At 35.7% G+C, this 24,411-nt stretch overlaps 1 long non-coding RNA gene across 1 annotated transcript; it reads right to left on the minus strand.

Annotated features, from left to right (window-relative positions):
- Window positions 1-22,268: 22,268 nt before the first annotated feature.
- On the minus strand, window positions 22,269-23,305 carry LOC149146246 (uncharacterized). Its single transcript, XR_016264745.1, has 3 exons — window positions 23,203-23,305; window positions 22,937-23,005; window positions 22,269-22,355 (listed from the first exon to the last, which is right to left on the minus strand). It is a non-coding gene; the product is annotated as an uncharacterized LOC149146246 (long non-coding RNA).
- Between the last annotated feature and the right edge of the window lie 1,106 nt (window positions 23,306-24,411).

Here is a 24,411-nt window from a genome sequence, read left to right on the forward strand (position 1 = left end):
TTGGAGGACTTGTTGTTGATGTTCGATGTGATGTTCCACTGCCTGAACCTTAGAATTTTCTCTTAAATATGATGTGATGGATGGTGGTTGATACCCATAAAGTGCCATAAATGGGGTCATTTTTGTTGTTGTATGGAAGGAAGTGTTATACCACCATTCAGCCAGAGGCAACCATTTGACCCATTGTGTCTGTTTATCAGATACAAAGCAACGAAGATATCCTTCCAAGCATTTGTTTACTATCTCAGTTTGCCCATCAGATTGAGGATGATAAGATGAGCTATGAGCTAACTGAGTACCAAGACAAGAAAATAATTCTGTCCAAAAATTTCCAGTGAAAATGGGATCTCTGTCACTTACAATAATCTTTGGGTTTCCATGTAGCTTTTGAATTGTTTCCATAAATGCAGTAGAAACTGTACTGGCTTTAAATGGATGTGATAATGCACAAAAGTGTGCATACTTGGTAAGTCTGTCAACTACCACCATGATGACACTCTTTCCCTCAGACTTGGGTAAACCTGTGATAAAATCCATTGAAACCTCCTCCCAACGTTGGCTTGGAATGGATAAAGGTTGTAATAGACCCGGTGTCTTAATTGTTTCAACTTTATTTTGTTGGCAAACCAAACATTCCGCCACAAACTTTTGAATATCTGATTTAAGGCCATCCCAAAAAAATTCCTTCTTAACCCTGTGGTAAGTTTTTAAAAATCCTGAGTGCCCTCCTAAGGGAGAAGTGTGCAATTCCATAAGAATCTTTTGTTTTAGCTGGGAATTCTTACAGAGGTATAAGCGATCTTTGTACCATAACGAATCATTTTGCCAGCTAAATGTATCAGACGTACTGGAATCTTGTTGTAACTTTCGAATAAGTGCCCACACTTCTTCATCATTCTTCCATTCCTCCCTTGCTTCATTTATCCAATCTGGTTGGATAATAGAAATGGCGTACAACAATGCTTCCACATCCTCATCCTTTCTTGAGAGTGCATCTGCCACCACATTTTGCTTCCCTTTTTTGTAGATGATTTCAAAGTCATAACCCAACATCTTTGTGACCCACTTTTGTTGCTCTTCAGAGGATAATCTTTGTTCTAAAAAGTATTTAAGGCTATCATGATCCGTTTTTACCTTGAAGTGTCTTCCCATTAGGTAGGGTCGCCATTTCTTAAGTGCATGGAGTATTGCCAACATTTCCTTCTCATAAATAGCTTTGCTTAAAAACTTTCCCTTGATTGGACGACTTTCAAAAGCAATGGGTCTTTCATCTTGCATTAGAACAGCACCAATTCCATTTCCTGAAGCATCACATTCCACAATAAAGGTTTTTGTGAAGTCCAGTGTAGCTAAGACCGGTGCTTGGCACATTGCCTCTTTAAGATGTTCAAAGGCCTTTGTTGCTTCTGGAGTCCATGAAAATGCATCTTTCTTCAATAATGTTGTTAGAGGTGCTGCTATTCTCCCATAATTCTTAACAAACTTGCGATAATACCCTGTCAACCCGAGAAATCCTCGCAGATGCTTTATGGATGTGGGGATTTTCCATTCCTTAATGGCTTTAATTTTGCTAGGGTCTACCTTAACTCCTTCATGAGATACAATATGACCCAAATATTCCACCTCCTGGACTCCAAAGAAACATTTGGATCTTTTTGCATATAATTGTTTCTCCTCCAATAGTTGTAGCACCCTGTCAACATGTTCAACATGATCCTTCCAAGACTTGTTGTAGATTAGTATATCATCAAAAAATACTAACACAAATTTTCTAAGGAATGGTTTGAAAATTGAATTCATCAAACCTTGAAATGTTGAAGGTGCATTGGTAAGGCCAAAAGGCATGACCAAAAATTCATAATGACCCTCATGAGTTCTAAATGTTGTTTTCGGAATGTCTTCAATCTTCATTCTGATTTGATGATATCCTGAACGAAGATCCAACTTGGTGAAGTAAATTGATCCATGCAATTCATCCAGTAATTCATCAATGACAGGAATGGGGAACTTATCTTTAATAGTGAGCTTGTTGAGCTCCCTATAATCCGGACACATGCGCCATGATCCATCCTTCTTGTGCACCAATACTACTGGAGCAGAGAAAGAACTTTGACTCGGTTGAATTATACCAGCCTCTAGCATTTCTGCAACCATACGTTCAATTTCACTCTTTTGGACATAGGGATATCTGTACGGCCTGATGTTTGGAGGAACACTTCCTGGAATCAGATGAATAGCATGATCATGATCACGCATAGGTGGGAGACCTTTGGGAGTCTCAAATACCTTGGAATGATTGTCCAGGACTTTTTGGAGATCTGGAGAAATAGATGATTCCGATGTGGAAACATCTAGCGAACATAATTGTGCAATTACACCTCTTTGCTCCTTTTTTAGAAGCTTTGTCATACCATTAGAGCTGATTATCTTTCCTGGTTTCCCTGCAATACCCCTTAATTCAACTTCCTTTCCTTCCGTAGAAAATTTGATGAAAAGTTCTTGAAAATTAAAAGCTATTGTACCCAAGGATTGTAGCCATTGGACTCCTAGTACAACATCAGCACCTCCCATTGGAATGGAAAGCATTGGGCTAGTCAATACATATTCTCCCATGGATAGCTTGATATTATGGCACTTTCCAGAGCAATTTATTGTTCCTCCATTTGCAATCATCACTTGACACTCTGGTGCTGGATATAGGAAGCAATTCAATTCTTTTGCTACCTTACAATGAATAAAATTGTGGGTGCTTCCTGAATCAATCAACACTATTACCTTTTTCTTCTTGATTTGTCCTTCTATCTTGATGGTTTGAGGAGTGGTAATTCCTGCCAATGCATTACAAGATATGGTCGGATTTATTTGTTCTTCATCTAGGCTTTGTTCCTGGAGTATATCCTCTTCTTTTGACCTTTCTTGCTCCTTTTCTTCTTCCTCTTCACAATCTATGTAGAATAATTTCTTCTCAGCACACTTATGACCTTTAGTGTATTTGCTATCACAACTGTAACAAAGCCCTTTTGCTCTTTTTTCTTCCAATTGTTGTGGTGTCAACCTTATAGGTTGTGGAAGACTAGGGGCAACAACACTTCCGTCTTTATAGTTGTGAGTGGTATGCTTCCTGGTTGCCATAATTTTGCTTTCCATTTTTCTTGCTAACCTGAATGCCTTCTCTAATGAATCAGGTTCCCAAAGGCGAACATCATGTTGGATATTATCCTTTAAAGACCCTATGAACACATCAATCCTATGCTCCTCTGGAATATCTTTTACCCTTATGTTCAATTTTTGGAACTCCTCAATGTGCTCCATTATTGAACCCTTTTGTTTGAGACTTATCAATTGGCTAAAAAAAGTGTTGCTTTTTGTATCCTCATAATGTGCTATCAATTCTTCCGTAAAAATTGCCCAAGTGATAAATTGTTTACGAGAGAAAAGCCATTGATACCATACAAACTGATTTGGTTCCAAATATAAAGTTTCCATACGTACCTTTTGTGTGTTTTGCACATTATTGAGATCGAAGAATTGCTCCATCTGTAATATCCATGTTGCGGGATCCTTGCCATCAAACTTCCTCATATCGATTTTTGGAATATGGTGGGTCTTCGATCCAACATTAGAGTCTATGGAATCATGATTAACATTTCTTTTGTTCTCATCATGAGTTTCCTTTACTACCCTTTCACCATTAGTGACCCTTTCTTGTAGCAACTTCTTCAATTCTTCCATGTCTGTCTTCAAATCTATCTTCAAATCATCCATCTTAGCTTCTACGCCTTTCTTTAAACCATCCATATTAGCTTCTACATCTTTCTTTAAACCATCCATCTTAGATTCTGTTCCTTTTTGTGCAAGTGACACTTGTTGCACTTGGTCTTGTAATTTTGCTATATCATGTTGCATTTCTTCCTCTTCTTCATAAGTCATGCTAGAGCTTTCAGGTCGCTTACTAGGTGTTTGCATTTTCTTTCCTTGGGGCATCAATTACCGATAATAATGCTTTACTATGCCCTTTGAATTCCTTCAAACCAAGCTTACGCAAAAATTTAAAAAAAAACTACACACCTTTTTTCACTTTGTAGAAGCCTGATATTGAATCTGATGTATCTCTGTAATTTTGAATCATCCAGTTCTGAAATTGTGACCTGTAGTAGCCTTCTGTGTCCTCTTTCCAATGCCACTAGTCTGATCCAAATTGGATTCTCCAAGAAAGAGTTATGCACAATCTCCAGCAGTGGCCCGATTGTAGACTAGTTCAGTAGAGTGAACTTGTATGAAGTTCCACGTGTGACTGTTTCGACCTTTGACTCTAAAAAATATATAAAAGGAAACTACAGTCCGTCCTCTTTCTATACCTTTTTTCGAAATTTCAATCCGATGCTCAGAAAGAAAGTTATGACGATTTTCCCCAGGTCACCTGTTTGGAATGTAATTTAGGAGTCTGCAAAAAGACCAACTTCCTCAGATCATATCTCCACAAATATAGCGCGAAAAGCTCTGAAATTCGGACCCGAGGTTCAGCGCGATTTCATCTCAAATGAATTTTTTTTGCAACTTCTAAAACATCACAGAAAAAAAATTTATAGCGAAAATGCCACGATGACCTGTTTGGAGCAGCGAAACCCTAGAATCCAAAGCTCTGATACCAAATGTTATGAAACCAGCTCAAGAAAAGATAGAAAAGATAGATCAACGCCTTAGAATTCAGCCTCTTCGAGGGGGCAACCTCCTTTTCATTACATAAATGAACAATTCTTGGATGATTCAAATGGCAAAACCTTTTTTCTATATATAGGAGTCTAAGGAGTCAGAATATAATCCAGCCGACCTAACAATAATAATATAAAGCCACAAAAATAACAATAGAGGGATTCTATGGGGCACAACAATAACAATATGGGGGCAATAGGGGCACAACAATACTAATAAGGGGTATAACTAGAATAGTAATGGGGTAATCACTAGTATTATGGGGACCCAACATTAACCTATTTGGAGGTGCAGTCAGTTGGATGAGCAAGAGACAGTCTGTAGTGGTACTTTCAACTACAGAGGTAGAATAGATGGCAACCACTGATGCAAGAAATGACACATTTTGGTTGAAGAGATTGTGTTCAAGTATGGGGTTAGTACAACGAGATATAAGGATAGACTATGACAACCAAAGTGAAATTTTCTCGGCAAAGAACCTTGCTTATCATTCAAAGACAAAGTACATTGATGTTTAGTATCACTTTGTGAGGGATATGGTTGAGGAGAAAACTTGTTGTTGTAAAGGTGGACACTTTGAAGAATGTTACAGATGCATTGACAAAGTCTATGAGCACTGAGAAGTTTTCTTGGTATAGAGAAACAATGGGCATTGCAAGGGTGAAACAATGACTAAGCTTTTCTGTTACCCCTTATGTGGAAAAGAAAACAACAAAAGGGAGAATGTTGGGTGTGTATTATATTCTTTCCATGACTAGTAGCACATGTGGGGGGGTGGGGTTTCAGGAGGGCAGTAGACCCCCTATACAAGGTCTAGGGCAACACCCTGGGAAATTTTTCTTGGAACCTGTATTAGGTGGGCGGACCTACCTATGGTTTTGTGCATGGATTTTGCACATGGTTTTGGGCATGATGGTTTTCTGCCCATGGTATTTTGTAAATCTGGGCAAGGGAACTACGATTATGTTCTAATCTAGTATTAATGGATTGGGGTTTATGAATGCTTCAGAATGTATATATATGTATTGTAACATTGAAAGGAACATAATGGAAAATCAATCTAGGGCTACTGGTTTTTGGACATAGGGAAAATCTCTGTGTATATTTGTTTTATGTTTTATGTTCTCGCCATTGTTTATTTTCTGTTTTTATAATTCGTTTGTAGGTAATTTATGTATAGGGTTAAAGCCTACAATATGGAGAGAAGCCTCATGCAATAAGGAAAGAAGAAATAAAGTAGAAGGTGAATGATAAGATAGAGACAATAGTCATGAGTCACAAAAGGATGGCTCAAGAAGATCAAAAGAAGGAATCGAAAAGAAGAGGCAGAGATTGTTTCCATGTTTAGAGAGGTTTAGGCCATATCCAAGGAACCAAGAAGTTTAACCAAAGATGGAGAAGAGATAGAGGGTGACTGGTGTAGCACAAATATTCTATCTCTGATATTTAATGGTAAAAATTTAAATTTTTGGGTTGTGAAAAAGAAAACTTTTCTTCGATGTAAAGAGTTAACTGAGTAACGGTATAATAAACCATATCATGAAGTATATGATGCTTTAGTATTGGATTTTATAAAAAAAGGCATTGGATGAGAATTATTTTTTCAAGATAGAAAAAGACACATCTTCCTTGGAAGCATGTTCAATCCTCTAAGGAAAATTTGGTACAAAGGAAAGTGAAATGGAGAAAAAATTTATGTCACAATCTATTGAAGAATCAAAATAAAAGTCAGCCATAGATATGAGAGTAGATGAGCAAGACTCTGGGAGGACAACATAGCTTGCAGAATCCCACTCAAAAGCGGATGATGGTCATGAAGACTATAAAACTGAAACCCAATAAGTAGACATACATATAGATGAAGAAGATGCATAAAATATTTCGGAGGGAGAAGTTAAAGCCTCCATGTGTGAAACAAAGCAAGAGCACATAGATGCTTAAGAACTCCAATGTAATATGGATGGTGAACCCCACTATGATAAGACACATGCACATGATGACTGTAAAGTGAGTTGTGTATTGATGAATCCCATAATATACCTTCATAATGATGGTGAAGCTGTAAGGACCATATCCAGACTGTATACATTTTTTTTATTTTTTTATTTTCTTTTTTTTTACAGAAAATACAACCAGAAAAGAAACGCATTGAAATTCAAATTTATTTAACACACACATTCCTGCCACTCATTTCAGGAAACATATCATAACATTTTCATACTTTTAACTAAGATCAATAGTAATGAAATACATATGTACCGTTCACTAGAAGGCGAGACTCCACTTGCTCTGCTGTTGCTGGTATTCCCTTGTAGCTGGTCACCTCCGCGAGTGAATGATGACGCACTTGATCCGAATGCGAAGACCCATCGGTTAACCTCCCAGCCTACTCCTTGGGTACTCTTCTTCCCCGCAGACCCCCGAGCTGCAATGGGGTTGCACAATGGAGGAAAGCACTAGCTGGTAGAGGAGAGCACACCTTGGCTCCAGAGTCCCCTCTCTAAAATCCTCTACCTCACCAAACTCACTATAGCTTCGTAATCACTGCTATGACATCATCTCATCCATCCAACAATAGGGTTCCCAAAAGTCCCTTCTTCCATGGCTTGCCCCTTCTTTTATAGGAGTCGTCACGTCATGCATAATTAATTATTCTTTTATAATTCAATAGCTTGATTATTCACCCACCCATGTGTCATTCTCACATCAAGGGTCTCCCAAAATTATTTACTTAAATTTTTATTGAAAACTAATATTTTCCTCACCTCAACAAGATTCCTATTTCTTCTCCTAGTTGTCTCTTTATTCCCCCCCTTTTATTCCTTAATTTGTGTTCATTACTTGAAGTCAATTAATGAGTCAAGATTTTATCCCCAATCTACTCCCTAATTTAACTCAGGTTATCTCCTAGATGGATATTCTTATGTTGGTTGTTGACACATGGAGCTTCTCTACATTTCTCTAAATTTAATTTATTATTCTCATTTTAATTCACCTTCCTCTTTTCTTAATTAGGTTTAAATTAGTTTAGGATTAATATTTATCCTTACCATTATGTTTGTCTTTCCCCTTTTTCCTAATTAAACCACATAATCTTCCTAGTATTTTCCAAAATGGGAAGGGTAGAGTTTTTAAGGTACTATATTTTAATTCTTCCTATGATCCTCCTTATTCCAAGTTTTATTTTTGATTTAATTACATTGGTTTCTAATCATCATTTACCCTTGATGTAAATTTACCTAGTTTTCATTCCTTGCTTATATTTATTTATTATTATTTATTTTTAATGACTCCAAGGATGCCAAGTTTGGTTGTGCCCTTCAAGAACTTCCCTAGAAGTTCCAAGGGTGCCACACCTAATAGTTTATTTGTGATGCCAAGGGTGTCAGTTTGGTTGTGCCCTTCAAGAACTTCCCTAGAAGTTCCAAGGGTGCCACACCTACTAGTTTATTTGTGATGCCAAGGGTGCCAAGCTGGTCGTGCCCTTCAAGAAATTCCCCTGAAGTTCCAAGGGTGCCACACCACTTGCCCTTCAAGCATCCAGTGACTATCAGGGGAAAGTATAGTGCAACTTCATAGACTACTATCATCTCCTATGTTGCCTGCTATAGTGAGACTAATGGTGTCGGGGATCAAGGAATCTGCCTTGATGCGCGCCCCCCAGTAAAGTCCTCATGAGCGACCCAACTTTGGGACTTGCCCTCATGGCATCGTGATCTTCAAGGCGAAGGTGTTTCATCCCTTCCAGCCCAAGTCACGGCAGAAGTGCTAGTGGGTGAGATCAAGGACTCTGTCCCACCCCTCCCATGTAGTTCCATCCACCTGTACAACCCCATCACCCATATGTGGGTCATTCGGTCAAGCAACTAATCTGTGCCTGCAACCATTAACATATCATCAGAATATAGTTAAACATATATGGCAGATTTCAAGATCGACTTAGACTTTAAAAGATAAAATAATATGAATTTTCATCAAACCAGGTGTCATCGACATGTCATATGCGAGTGCCTCTGATGGTTTCCTGCCATACTCAATAATCATCAGTAACAAGGTTTCTCAATGTTAGTCATTATCATAATAGCATCATTAACAATTCCTGGTCATTCACATCATTGTCCATTGTAAGTCTGAACTAACGAAAGTAGGTAACATAGGGGACACATCCCTCATGGCTATCATCAATAATCATCAATGGAAACATACATATTCATTAAGCTATCAACATCATAACATTGTAGAAATATACCTATCCATCCAATTTATCATCATTATGCTTTTAGTAGAGCGCATACATATTCTTTACTACCCTCATCATAAATTCAAATAGAGACCAACTTAACTATTTAATGTTGCAATCATCAGAATACTGATAGATAAGATACATAACCATTCATGCTATCATAATATCAATGGAAAGCATTCATAAACATCACAACCATGACTATCTCAATCGCTAATAATAGTGTCATGTGTCCGGATCCTCAACCTGAGGTCCTCAAAGAATAAAGTGTCTAAGATAATGTCATATTAAGGTCAGGAGACTAGAGTGGGCACTATAGAAGCTTTCAATAAATCAATGAATAACATTAGTGATCTAGTTGTAAGACTACAGTCGATGATGACCTCTTTACATCAGAGGTTGAGACATTTAAGTTTGAGAATGACAACTATAGTTTGTCATATGGAGCATGGTTCGTGGAGTTGAGAGTGCATCTGTCATGAATTTAGTAGCAACTTATGAATTTGGTGAAGTTGAATTTGTTAATGAGCTCATGCATGCTCGGATATCCCATCATGGAGTGAATGCAAATTATGTTGATGTTAACTATGATGAAGAAAAATTAATTGATGATGAGTGGTTTCACATGATGCAACAAAAAGAACACATTGATATGTTGTTATTTGGTGAGAGAATCCCACTTGTATCTGGAAGAGAAGTGGAAAACAACTTGTTTATAGTAGTAGAGGTTGGTAAAGAAGTGGAAGAGAAGGTAGAGGAAAAGAAGGAAGAGGAAGAGGGGAAAGATCTCACTGTAAATCATAATGAATATGTTTTTAACATTTATTTTGAGTGCGTGGATAAATAGAATAAGATTCCAGTTGAATGAGAAGATGAAGAAATTATGCAGGAAAGGACATGGAAGTTTCTAAAGACGAAGAAGAAAGCATTGAAACAACATTTCATTAATGGTGTCAAGAAGAGATTAATTGTTGCTATGAAGAAATATGGCATAAGGAAGATCAAGAATATGAAGCACAAGAAACAAAGTGATATTTACAGTGTGAAGATGAATAGTTGTGGCACCAATCCGTGAGTGACAGAATCTTGGAAGTGGAAGTTATAGAAGACAAGCTCAAAACAAATAAAAGAGAAGTCAATGAAAAATTCCAGTAGAAATAAGAGAAGAAAGATGGAGCTTATAATGAGAAATTTTAACAAAGAATGAAGTAGTTTTGAAGGTATAGAATTTTGAAGAAATGAAAAGGATGATCCAGAATTGTAAAATGTTTTTGATTGTAAGCCTAGCTGATACTTAGACCAATAAGCATGATTAAGTTATGTTGAGTCATGAAAAAGTTAATGTTGAGTTATACAATCATAATTAAGGGGGAGTGTTAGAAATAGTAAATTACTATCGTATGAATGCAATGCATGAAGTGTGTTGAAAATGCAACAATGAAGTTTCAATTTGTTTTTGCCTTGGTCAAATTGAGAAAATTTGAATTTTCACATTGGCGGATAACTTGGTTGCAATTAACTTATGTGAAATGGCTTATGTCACCCAGTTTACTTAGTAAATTTGACTTAGGGGGCTTGGAGTTCAGTTAAGCATGTGTGATTTATAATTTGTAGCAATCAAGGTCAATTATTTCAAGTTGCTTTCACTTAAACTAGTTCCAATTGTTGGAGGAACTAGTGGAAGATTAGTTATGCAATGAGACTTCATTCTAACTCAGTGATCATCTAGTTAACTAATCAATCGAACCAAAATAGCTAGTGCATGTAGATAATTCAAGTTCCCCAACTATGGTGGAGATTCCAAGGTAGTGTAACATTAGTTGTAAACTAGCCTTGAGTGTACAAGTGTTGAATGTAGTCAGATGACTAACCTTGGGAATTTCACAATCAATTTGAGGAATTTCATGAATAATAGAGGCCTAATTTCTCAAGGAATTGAACAAGGAAATAAGGGCTCAAGGAGAGGAAGAAATTGACTAAGTCTGGGTTATAGCTTCTTAGTGAGAAGAAAGATATGTTATTCACTTGCAGATTGTGCTAAGTTGAGCATAGAAATTGTGAGACATCTCTATTCATCAGATAAAATGGAACAAAATTCTAATCATAGATACATTGCAAGAGGGTGAAAAGGAACATTGATATAATGAATCAAAAGTCCAATCACAGAATATGTGTGTAATTGAATCTTTGCAATTCTTTACATTACCATATCATACATATGAAAATCACATACTAAGTTGGCATTGGAGAGTGCCCATTCTTCTCATTCTTCTCATTACCATACATATAGATGAATATCACATACTAAAGTGAGTTCCCACAAGTGATCTATTGACATACATATCTGCAAAATTTCGCAAGCCATTGCCAATAACAATTAATCCTCTCCTTAAATGAATAAAAGAACAAAAATCTGAACTGAAAGAAAGAAAAGCAATCAAAACTTAGGGTAGGTGGAGCCCTTTCTCCATGGCTGAGTCAAATTCAATAAATGATTTCAAAATCCTCTTAGAAACACATGTTATGCAAGTGTTGATGTGAAATTTAATCTCAGATTCAAAATTTATTCTGCATTAATGATCAAAGATACTTTTTCATTGAATCTGCGTGCTTGTGATCACCACACATACTTACAGAGACTTCAAGAGAATGATGTTTCATGGTAGGGATATAACACTTGAAATGAATTAAATGTATACCAAAGTCTCCAAGAACCATAGTGCATTAACACAAGTCTATAGGATGGAAATCATTAATGTTTGTTAAATGTCATAATATATTTGTGAAGGCATCTGTGTGTGGTATATCTCAGTAATTAATGATATTATGCATTAAATATTCCAACTCACCATTTAAGAAGTCCACGTTATGGCTAGGGTTTTAATTTACTTTGATATGGTTGTTATCTTCATTTTATAGCGATCATCCTTACCATGGTTTTAAATATAATTGAGTGGGTCAATGAGACAACATGGATGTAAACTACGACACGCTCCATAGGCATGAAATCACTTGTGACCTGTAACAACCCTTGTAAAAATTCCATGTAAAAATATATAAATACCATGGATGATGGGACACTTATTCCAAGCTGAATGGTGGGAAGGAAATCCTAGTGTGTGCTCATTTGGTTGTTTATGGCTAAGGAAATTGGCATTTTATTTATGAAAATAATGGAAATTAGGAGAAAAGGAAGGTGAATGGTCACAAGTTCCATGTGAGGAGGAAATTTAAGGAAAATAATGGAAAATAAAGAAAATAGAGGCGTCATTAATAAAAAGGCTTTTGAGGATCAATTGGCAGGCTTCTTCCTTTCAGTGTGAACCCTTTGTCAGTTTAGCTTTGGATCTCTTTTATTATTTTCTCTCTCTCTCTCATACTCTTGGACACTTAGAGTTTTCTTGGAGCACTTTGTCATTGGAGCAAGAAAGGAAAAGAAGGCAAGAGGAAGCAAAGATCAAGGACGAGAAGGAAATATCAAGTAGCTACAACAAGCTTCACCGTAGGCATCAACTTGCATGTGTATTTTCCTTGCTAGATTTGGCATCCATACACTACAACAAAACAAAAAATTTGTGCCAGATTTAGCACCAGATTTTAGTGCATTTTTTTTCTCAATTGGGATGAGCAGCTTGGTGCTAAATCTGGCTCTATTGTACAATTTTTAAAGCGTCTTTTTTTGCGCCAAATTTTGCATCTTTTTTTAGCCAAGATTTGCATTTGGTTTTACAACAAGTTTTTCTTCTAGTTTTGTGCCATTTTTTCACAAATTTTTGCATCATTTTTTCTTCCTATTTTGTACCATTCTTTGATTCTAATTTTGTGTCGTAATTTGCGTCACGTTTTACACCATCTTTTGCATTTGGTTTAGTGCCTTTTTTGCATCCAATTTGTGCCATTTTTTGCATCTAGCCTCATGCCAATTTTCTTCTAATTTTGTACTTATTTTTACATCTATTTTTTGCACTAGTTTTTTTGCCTTTTTTTACACCATTTTTTGCATCCAATTTGGCACCATATGTTGAATCTGATTTAATGCCAATTTTTTCTTCCATTTTTGCACCATTATTTGCATTCACTTTTGTGTTTTATTTGTATCCCTTTTTGCATTCACTTTTGCGTTTTATTTGTCTCCCTCTTTTGCATCCTATTTTGCACCATATTTTGCATCATTTGTTGCATCCAATTTAGCATCATTTTTAATACCATTTCTTGCATCAAAATTTACATCATTTTGAGCATCTAAATTTGCGTCCTATGTTGAACCATGTGTTGCATCCACCTTTCCATTCCATTTTGTGTCTAATGTTATGTTCAATTTTGAGCCATTTTTTTCGTCAAGTTTTGCATTTGTTTTTGCACCAAGTTTTGAATCATTTGTTGCACTTCATTTTGCATCCAAATTTGAAATTTTATGCCCCTTTTTGCACCATTTTTCTTACTTTTGTGTCCAATTTTGCATCCTTTTTGGTATCTAAGTTTTCATCGTTTCTGGCATCCAAATTTGCATCCTTTTTTCTACCACATTTGCACTCATTTTGCACCTAGATTTTAGTTCGAATTTTCATCTAATTATGCATCATTTTTGGCATCCCTAGTTTCACCCTTTCTTAGTCCCATTTTGCGTCTTGTTTTGTGTCTTTTCTTACATCATTTTTGCACCCAATTTTGCATCCTAATTTTACATCATTCTTTGCATCCTCATTTTTGTGTCCATATTTGCATCCTTGTTTGCACCCAATTTGGTATCCTTTTGTATGCCCTATTTTGTTCCCTTCTTTGTGTCTAATGTTGCACCCTTTTTTAATTCTACTTTAAAACCCTTTTGTGTCATTGTTTGCATCTTGTTTTGATGGCTTGTTTAACATCAAATTCTACTCCCAATTTTGCATCCATGGTTACATCCACTTTTGGCTCCTTGTTTATAATTTTACTTTCATTTCCATTTATGACCCCCTTTATGGGTTCATTTTACTAATTTAAATTACATAGTGAAATATATTACAGTTTCTAAATATCATTTTTCTATAGGATTTAATGCACAGTTAGATGAACATAAAACCCTCTCAATTTATCTGGGAAACTTAAGACAGGCCGATTAAGAGAAAGGTCGCTCTAAGGCTCAAGATTCTTAGTAGATCAAGATGTAGAGTATAGATTAAGAAAAATAGAAGGAATTCCTGTGAGTCCTCGCATGCAGGTATTGTTGGAATTTTTAGTTTAGCTAGGAAGCACTCCTAGCTGGCTCCAAAGATTGGTCCTACACATAAGAGAGAGAACAAAGAAACCTTCACAACATAATATCTTGATAATCAAAACTTTCATAAACATATAAATATTACTGAATAAATAAATATAAACCAAAAACCCATACATTCATTAGTTAAATACAATAAGTAAAGAATGAATAGAAACATATGGAAGGAAGAACAACAAATCTATATTAATAAAGGAGTTGGAGGAAATTCACAACCAACAGATACAGTTTTAGCAACACCTCCCCCCAATTCCTAGCTCAAAACCTCCCCCAACTCCTAGCTCCAAAAATCTCCCTCTCAAGATACATCTCGGCAGCATGACAATAGAAGAATTCTAATCCTTTTCTCAATGGCCAAGCTTCCAATATATAGGAAAGTGAAGGCTATGAATATTTCCAAATTCCTCATTAGTTCAATTTGGGAAAAATATTTTGGGTCCCGGTGAATAATGTTTCCTCATATAAAAATTGCATTTTCCACTTTTTAGATGCTTTTGTGCTTAGGAAAATGCTTCCCCATGCTTTATGGCTCTTTCATGCTTTTGTATACTTTTGTTTTTTTAGGAAAAAGCTAAAGATGAGGATAAAGAGATCACATTCCACCATATGAGTTTCTGAAAGTGAACAAGAGTGTCAAATTCTAGTTAACTCGAGCTTTTTTCCTTGTGACTGAGTGAGAATTTTGGTAAAAATAGTTAGATGAAGGAGGCAACTTGTTATAGACTAGGATAATGTGGTCCGCATGGTACATAACTTGTATTATAGCCTTATATATTCTAGGAGAAAGGGGTATTTCAACCAACAACATAGTGTTCTCCTCCAAGATGATGAGGAGGAATTTTCATGTGTAACACATTTAAGAAGATATCACAATTCAAATTGATAACTTAATATTTGTAAACAAATTTAAGGGTAATTGACAAAATTCATAAAAAAGATTGCAGTGTCCTCATATATAACAATTCTCCATTAAAAAATCATCGACAAATTTCAATATACATATATGGCTACTAAATCAACACTTATCGCAAATATAATTATTACAAGGTAAATTCACAACATTACATCCAAAAATAGTAATATCATAATACATAATTATTCTCCATCTAAAAGCATTGACAATTTTCAATACATACATAAAGTAACAAGATAATACTAATAATATCCTCATCATCTTTAATCAAATCAACTAAGATTCAAATGTGTGATTACCAGATCAAAATATTTTGTGAACACCATTATTCTTTGGTAAATTCACAACATCCATCAAAAGATAATAATATCATCATAAATAATAATTCTCCATCAAATTAATGTTGGTAATTTTCAACATATACATAAAATAACAAGATAAGAATGATAATATCATCATCATATTTAATCAAATCAACTAAAAGTAAATGTATGATTACCAAATAAAAATGTTTCATAGATATCATTATTCTAAGGTAAATTCAAAACATCCATTAAAAAATAGGAACTTCATCATATACAATACTTTTCCATAAACAAAATGTAAACAATTTTCGACATATTCATAAAGGTAACAAGATAGTATCGATAGTATCATAGTCATTACTTGAATCAACTAAAATTCAAATGTATGATTACCTTATTAAGACATACCAAATAAATATAAAAAACAATGCATGGCTAGCTAGCACCATGAAAATCATAATCAAAAGCATCCTCATGATCATTTCCATGATCATCATCCTGACCATCTTGATAATATCACCCACATAATCATCACCAATGTGATCGCTATCCTCATCATCATCATCTCTGGTATATGATGTAATATAAAAATAGTTTGTATCATCATCTTCGTGGTCATTACCTGTAGCATTTTGGAAAAAAAAGCAATATTACATGTTAGTACTAATTCTATAGCACAATGCATTTTTTAATTACAATGCTAACCATAAAATGAGGTAGGACATAAATTGGAGGGATCTGATGTCAAAATTGCTTTCTGGGTAAATTACCAGTGTTGTTTATCCCATATCCTTTTCCAGTTGCTATATAGGTTAATGTTAGTAATAAGACGCAGCAAGACAATAAATTGTGTGTATATTCAAGATCTTCTCCATTGTTTCACATGTGTATCCTTCCTCTGAGTCGGCATTAAAACTCGAGGAAAACTAGTAAGAAGGCTATGATTTAGAAACATTACAGACACATGGGCCATTATTTGCGGATAATCTGCAAATGATTCACACAGCCAATAGGTGAAGATTATTGAAAATTGAGAATACCATCATCTATGATATGCTCAAGTAGGCCACAAGATAGAGGACATCGGGGTTACCTTGACTAGCAATAAGGGGCACCAAGACACCATGAAGAGGTCCTACATTAGAGAAGTCACCAGGGGATAGTGGGTCAATGAACCATCCTTCATGGCATTTCTACGGATCTGATACAGTAATTACTAGAAATGCAATCAAGTATGGCATCAATTTATGAAGATTAATATGTAAATTCCATGGGATTCAAGTATAGTTCCAAGTATGGTATGAGATTCAGTTGGTCAGATTGGTGCGGGTAGGAGTCAATGGGAGCCGATCAACATCTGGATGCAATTTATAGACCACGGTATAAGGGAATTCTTTCTGCTTAGTTGTTATATTGCTATCTAAGTTGGTCACCAGGATTTGATGCTCATGGCCGCAAGACTAATCCAATCTAGCCTAATTGAAATCATCATGCAGAAGCAATAAAAATGGGAAACATCCAAGTCAGCAGAAACATTCCCAACAATAGCTGAAAGGAACAATGTGGGACAAGACAATAGCCACGACCGATTATGGTAATCGCGCATTTATGCACCACCCTCTATCATGGTCAGACAATGTTTCATGTCAAATTGTGATCAAACTATGTAATATTGAAGGTGGAACGTAATTTATGACTATTAAAATTGTCAAGCTGAAGAATTGACCCAACCATAAAATATTAAAAGTTGGAAACAACATTTATGGTTCCTTGTTGAACATTCTATGTTATTCATTTACATCTTGGATTACACTCAAAGTACAGAAAATGAAGATAGTTTGTTCAACAAAATGCCATCTCAATGTATAGATAAAGAAGGTTGTTTGTTAAACAAAATGTCATTTCCCTTAAATGAATGTCACACCTCAAACATATATTTGGTCTATTCTGTTTCAACTTTCAACTTGATCACAAACATTTTTCTTAGCTGCAATAGGTTTTATCAGATCTCTTGTGCTTCTAATGTATAATACAAAACAAGTCTGCATAACGTGCGTCTGGAAATAGTAGTTACAACAAAAGTCCAATACCTTGTCTATCTTCAATTTAGTAAACACGTCTTGCAGAATTTTATAATTCTGGATCATGTCATGCTTCGTTTTTGCATCGAAATTTACCTACAATGTAGCAAATTCCAAAGGGTCATCAAATACTTCAATCAATGAATCATCAGACTTGAATTTTTTTATTAAAACTATTCATCGTTAAGTGCTTCATATCTTAACTACTTGAAGAGCAGGTTTATTCATCAAACTTGAAATGCATGCACTTTTCAGCCCTGGTGAGGTGGGTAGGAGTGATCCATCAACTCTTTGTATGTAAAGTGATGTGTTTAATTGTGCATCGAATCCAGACGGTGCATTAGGTCCATTGACTATGAACACCAGCATAGACCCTCTAAACTCCGGTCAAATATGCACCTGTAGGTTGAAAAATCTCAAGTACCCAGGTCACTTGTGTAAACTCGAGATATTTATCCTCACCTGAGCAACCTCTAGGTGCATATCAGACGCGCGTTTATGAGGGTATGTGCTAGTAAATATAGTATCATAGATTCTCCATAGATTTCAAACATTATAGGCAGAGTGAATCATCGAAAGACGAGCAACGACTCAGACCAACAACCTGAGCATGGATTCAAATAGAATTACATGGCAATTGTGCTCAAAAGCCATTGTGAGTTTTATTTAATTTAAACCTTGTGCATGGAGACAACTCCTGGGTGAACCATGTCTATCATTTGGCATTGAACAACTCCTGATGCAGCCTGTATATATACACATAACCATCATCCTCATTTCAGAAATCAAGACATGAAAATGTGTTGGGCCCTCAAATGATACATACAGAATCCCTTACAAATGATCATTCAATGATGGCATCCTGCTACTATCATGTTTTAACATCTCAGCATTCAAATACTGGCAATAACAATGAATTGGGTATGTATTGACTATTGAGTACCTCCTCTATTTTGGAGAGATTGAGATGCAGGGCAGAATTGATCCATTCTAGAAGCTCGTTCTTGCCTACAAAGTAGGCACCATCCATCATCCCTATATTAGCTCCTACTTGTTGAAGAGGGCTTTGTCGTAGGTTTTGGATTTTGAGGTAGATCATGGGTTGGAGCAGGGGAACCTGAACATGATCCAGGTTTAGGAACAACAATTTCAAGAAACAACCATTAGAACACCACCAACAACATCATCACTAAAATAAACGAAAACCAAAGTAATTGCATCTTATAAGAGAAGGCTACTTGGAAGACTCTGGTCATTTCCAGCAATTCCCCCCCAAGTCTGGCAAAAAGTACCACTATAGGCCTACTATTGTAGGTTGTAGGTTTTTTCTGCTGATAGTTGTCTCTTGCATCTACGAAGTTATCATTGTTATCAGGTCCTGCAACAACAACACCAAATAAAACATTAGGGTCATTCCACTAGCAATTAAACCATATCGAATATCCTCCTTTGCAACTAAGAAAGATTGAATCCTCTTTGTGATACAATGGAAGAAGCCCTGTGGTGGAACTGACGAGGATACGTTGGTCCATATCCCACCATGTAACTTGTGGCCCTTGGATTGTTACCCAGTATGTAATCAACATGAGAAAGGTTTTAGTCCATAGACTGGAGAAAATTTCAATATTTCTATCTCTTAAGCTAACTGAATTATCATAATGGATAATAATAACCCACCAAGAAGACATTCCAGGCACCAGAAGCAATTTTCTGTGAGATATTAGAAAATGCCCAGCTGGATTTCTGCACGTATTAAATTTACAGAAGCTGGGTTTTAATCTTGTATACTCTATATTAGAATTAGTTAACATTATCTCCCATGGCAATGAAACAAAATTATATACTGCAAGGTTGAAGAAATTCTATAGGATTTTTAGTGGTACTTCTCTCACTCATTGGTCTCTGAAAGAGTATATTGTAGACATATTCAACTCAGCTTCAGCAGAAAAGCTGCCCAAAGTGATGATTGGGATTGCATAATTATATGGAGGAAATGTTAACTTCTTGCTGCCATGAAATGGGAAAGAGTGCATAGTATTCAGATGAACTGGAACTTCTAGATAAAAGAAATGAGATCCTTCCTTCTCTTGATATCGTTTTGCACACCTTTAGATTAGTCATACATTGGTGATTCACCAACATTCATTTTAACTAATTCTAGGAGCTTACCTCTCATTGAATCAAAATGTACAGTTTGGGCATAGTCATGTACTATAAGCCTTGATCATTGTAAAAGAGGCATCTCTGTTTAGCTGGGAATTTTTTTTTGTTTATTTAGTTGCCTAATACCAAAAGTCCAATACCTTGTCTATCTTCAATTTAGTAAACATGTCTTGCAGAATTTTATAATTCTGGATAATGTCATACTCTGTTTTTGCATCGCAATTTACCTGCAATGTAGCAAATTCCAAAGGGTCATCAAATACTTCAATCAATGAATCATCAGACTTGAAATTTTTTATTAAAACTATTCATCATTAAGTGCTTCATATCTTAACTACTCGAAGAGCAGGTTTATTCATCAAACTTGAAATGCATGCACTTTTCAGCCCTGGTGAGGTGGGTATTTATATATTTTACTTCTGAAATCACTATTTACTCATAAAATGTATTTATATATTTTACTTCTGAAATCACTATTTAAGTTTGCAAAGTTATATATATTCTATTTTTAGTGTGCAAAGTCATGCATATTCTATCTGTAAATTTGAATTCTAAATTTGAATTGATAACTTTTGAATGATGCAACATATTTTTTTAACCATCAAATTATATTAAAAGATGATATTAAACTACTTGTTCTCGGATCATCTTGCATGTAGTTTAATCTCTGTTTTGTTATTGAATTTCTCCCTACCTTTATCTGACAATATCCATTTTTTACTATATGTGAAGCAGTTGCAAACTAATTTGTAGTTGCTGTTCAACTTTCAGCGTTGAAGGACATTTCTGGACGTTCTCTGTATTGCTTCAACTCCGGTAACAACCTTAATCTCCTTTCCGAGTTTTTGCTTCATTTCTATTTCATCCATGGACCATGATAGAAAATCCTCTTCCATCAATTGTACATTAGCCACTCAACAACTATAGAGTCTTACTTGAAAGCAGAAAGTGTTTTTCATATATTTAACATTATGTATATTATAGAAGTAAAAGATGAGTCTTTTATCATATTGTTCAAGTTCCTTTGGAGACAATGCTTAATAGTAAGTGGGTATTATGGTAAACATTTTTATTTGTTGGGGCACCCACATTTGCCTAGGATTTTATAACATAAGAAAACCTTTAAATCGCTGCAAAACCTTCCTCGTGAGGATTAAATTGTGTGGATTATGTTGGGTTTTCTTCTCGCAAAGACTATTAATTTGCATAGCACTGTGCAGCTTATGTTGGTTACTCACACAACAATGTTAAATATAGATACTTTGCCTTGGCCTACTCTGTTTTGTCATTGGGCAATCCAACTTTCAACATTGAGGGACATTTCTGGGCATTTTCTGTATTGCTTCATCTCCGGTAACAACCTTAATCTCCTTTCCGAGTTTTTGCTTCATTTCTAATTCATCCATGGGCCATGATACAAAATCCTCTTCCATCAATTGTACATTAGCCACTGAGCAACTAAAGAGTCTTATAAATTTCATTCAAAATTATTTTCCGATTGAAATGATTCAGTTAAATATATGCTTTCTTGATAATTTAAACTTTATTCCTTTGTGTTAAACTAATGCAAAGTGGTGCCATCGTGGCTGTCTTGTTTTTAGTGAACAGACTCTAGAAAATCTTAGATACAAACTTCAATACCATTAGAGAAGTCACCAGGGGATAGTGGGTCAATGAACCATCCTTCATGGCATTTCTACGGATCTGATACAGTAATTACTAGAAATGCAATCAAGTATGGCATCAATTTATGAATATTAATATGTAAATTCCATGGGATTCAAGTATATTTCCAAGTCTGGTATGAGATTCAGTTGGTCAGATTGGTGCGGGTAGGAGTCAATGGGAGCCGATCAACATCTGGATGCAATTTATAGACCACGGTATAAGGGAATTCTTTCTGCTTAGTTGTTATATTGCTATCTAAGTTGGTCACCAGGATTATATGCTCATGGCCGCAAGACCAATCCAATCTAGCCTAATTGAAATCATCACGCAGAAGCAATAAAAATGGGAAACATCCAAGTCAGTAGAAACATTCCCAACAATAGCTGAAAGGAACAATGTGGGACAAGACAATAGCCACGACCGATTATGGTAATCGTGCATTTATGCACCATCCTCTATCACGGTCAGACAATGTTTCATGTCAAATTGTGATCAAACTGTGTAATCTTGAAGGTGGAACGTAATTTATGACTATTAAAATTGTCAAGCTGAAGAATTGACCCAGCCACAAAATATTAAAAGTTGGAAACAACATTTATGGTTCCTTGTTGAACATTCTATGTTATTCATTTACATCTTGGATTACACTCAAAGTACAGAAAATGAAGATAGTTTGTTCAACAAAATGCCATCTCAATGTATAGATAAAGAAGGTTGTTTGTTAAACAAAATGTCATTTCCCTTAAATGAATGTCACACCTCAAATATATATTTGGTCTATTCTGTTTCAACTTTCAACTTGATTACAAACATTTTTCTTAGCTGGAATAGGTTTTATCAGATCTCTTGGGCTTCTAATGTATAATACAAAACAAGTCTGCATAACGTGTGTCTGGAAATAGTAGTTACAACAAAAGTCCAATACCTTGTCTATCTTCAATTTAGTAAACACATCTTGCAGAATTTTATAATTCTGGATCATGTCATGCTCTGTTTTTGCATCGAAATTTACCTGCAATGTAGCAAATTCCAAAGGGTCATCAAATACTTCAATCAATGAATCATCAGACTTGAAATTTTTTATTAAAACTATTCATCATTAAGTGCTTCATAGCTTAAATACTCGAAGAGCAGGTTTATTCATCAAACTTGAAATGCATGCACTTTTCAGCCCTGGTGAGGTGGGTAGGAGTGATCCATCAATTCTTTGTATGTAAAGTGATGTGTTTAATTGTGCATCGAATCCAGACGGTGCATTAGGTCCATTGACTATGAACACCAGCACAGACCCTCTAAACTCCGGTCTAATATGCACCTGCAGGTTGAAAAATCTCAAGTACCAAGGTCACTTGTGTAAACTCGAGATATTTATCCTCACCTGAGCAACCTCTAGGTGCATATCAGACGCGCGTTTATGAGGGTATGTGCTAGTAAATATAATATCATAGATTCTCCATAGATTTCAAACATTATAGGCAGAGTGAATCATCAAAAGATGAGCAGCGATTCAGACCAACAACCTGAGCATGGATTCAAATAGAATTACATGGCAATTGTGCTCAAAAGCCATTGTGAGTTTTATTTAATTTAAACCTTGTGCATGGAGACAACTCCTGGGTGAACCATGTCTATCATTTGGCATTGAACAGCTCCTGATGCAGCCTGTATATATACACATAACCATCATCCTCATTTCAGAAATCAAGACATGAAAATGCGTTGGGCCCTCAAATGATACATACAAAATCCCTTACAAATGATCATTAAATGATGGCATCCTGCTACTATCATGTTTTAACATATCAGCATTCAAATACTGGCAATAACAATGAATTGGGTATGTATTGACTATTGAGTACCTCCTCTATTTTGGAGAGATTGAGCTGCAGGGCAGAATTGATCCATGCTAGAAGCTCGTTCCTGCCTACAAATTAGGCACCATCCATCATCCCTATATTAGCTCCTACTTGTTGAAGAGGGCTTTGTCTTAGGTTTTGGATTTTGAGGTAGATCATGAGTTGGAGCAGGGGAACCTGAACATGATCCAGGTTTAGGAACAACAATTTCAAGAAACAACCATTAGAACACCACCAACAACATCATCACTAAAATAAACTAAAACCAAAGCAATTGTATCCTATAAGAGAAGGCTACTTGCAAGACTCTGGTCATTTCCAGCAATTCCCCCCCAAGTCTGGCAAAAAGTACTACCAGAGGCCTACTATTATAGGTTGTAGGTTTTGTCTGCTGATAGTTGTCTCTTGCATCTACGAAGTTATCATTGTTATCAGGTCCTGCAAAAACAACACCAAATAAAACATTAGGGTCATTCCACTAGCAATCAAACCATATCGAATATCCTCCTTTGCAACTAAGAAAGGTTGAATCCTCTTTGTGATACAATGGAAGAACCCCTGTGGTGGATTGTCACCCAGTATGTAATCAACATGAGAAAGGTTTTAGTCCATAGACTGGAGAAAATTTCAATATTTCTAGCTCTTAAGCTAACTGAATTATCATAATGGATAATAATAACCCACCAAGAAGACATTCCAGGCACCAGAAGCAATTTTCTGTGAGATATTAGAAAATGCCCAGCTGGATTTCTGCACGTATTAAATTTACAGAAGCCGGGTTTTAATCTTGTATACTCTGTATTAGAATTAGTTAACATTATCTCCCATGGCAACGAAACAAAATTATATACTGCAAGGTTGAAGAAATTCTATAGGATTTTTAGTGGTACTTCTCTCATGCATTGGTCTCTGAAAGAGTATATTGTAGATATATTCAACTCAGCTTCAGCAGAAAAGCTGCCCAAAGTGATGATTGGGATTGCATAATTATATGGAGGAAATGTTAACTTCTTGCTGCCATGAAATGGGAAAGAGGGCATAGTATTCAGATGAGCTGGAACTTCTAGATAAAAGAAATCAGATCCTTCCTTCTCTTGATATCGTTTTGCACACCTTTAGATTAGTCATCCATTGGTGATTCACCAACATTCATTTTAACTAATTCCAGGAGCTTACTTCTCATTGAATCAAAATGTACAGTTTGGGCATAGT

This window comes from Pinus tabuliformis, chromosome X (assembly GCF_031772625.1).
Source record: "Pinus tabuliformis cultivar Carrire ecotype Pingquan chromosome X, CPIR1, whole genome shotgun sequence".
Lineage (NCBI taxonomy): Eukaryota > Viridiplantae > Streptophyta > Pinopsida > Pinales > Pinaceae > Pinus > Pinus tabuliformis.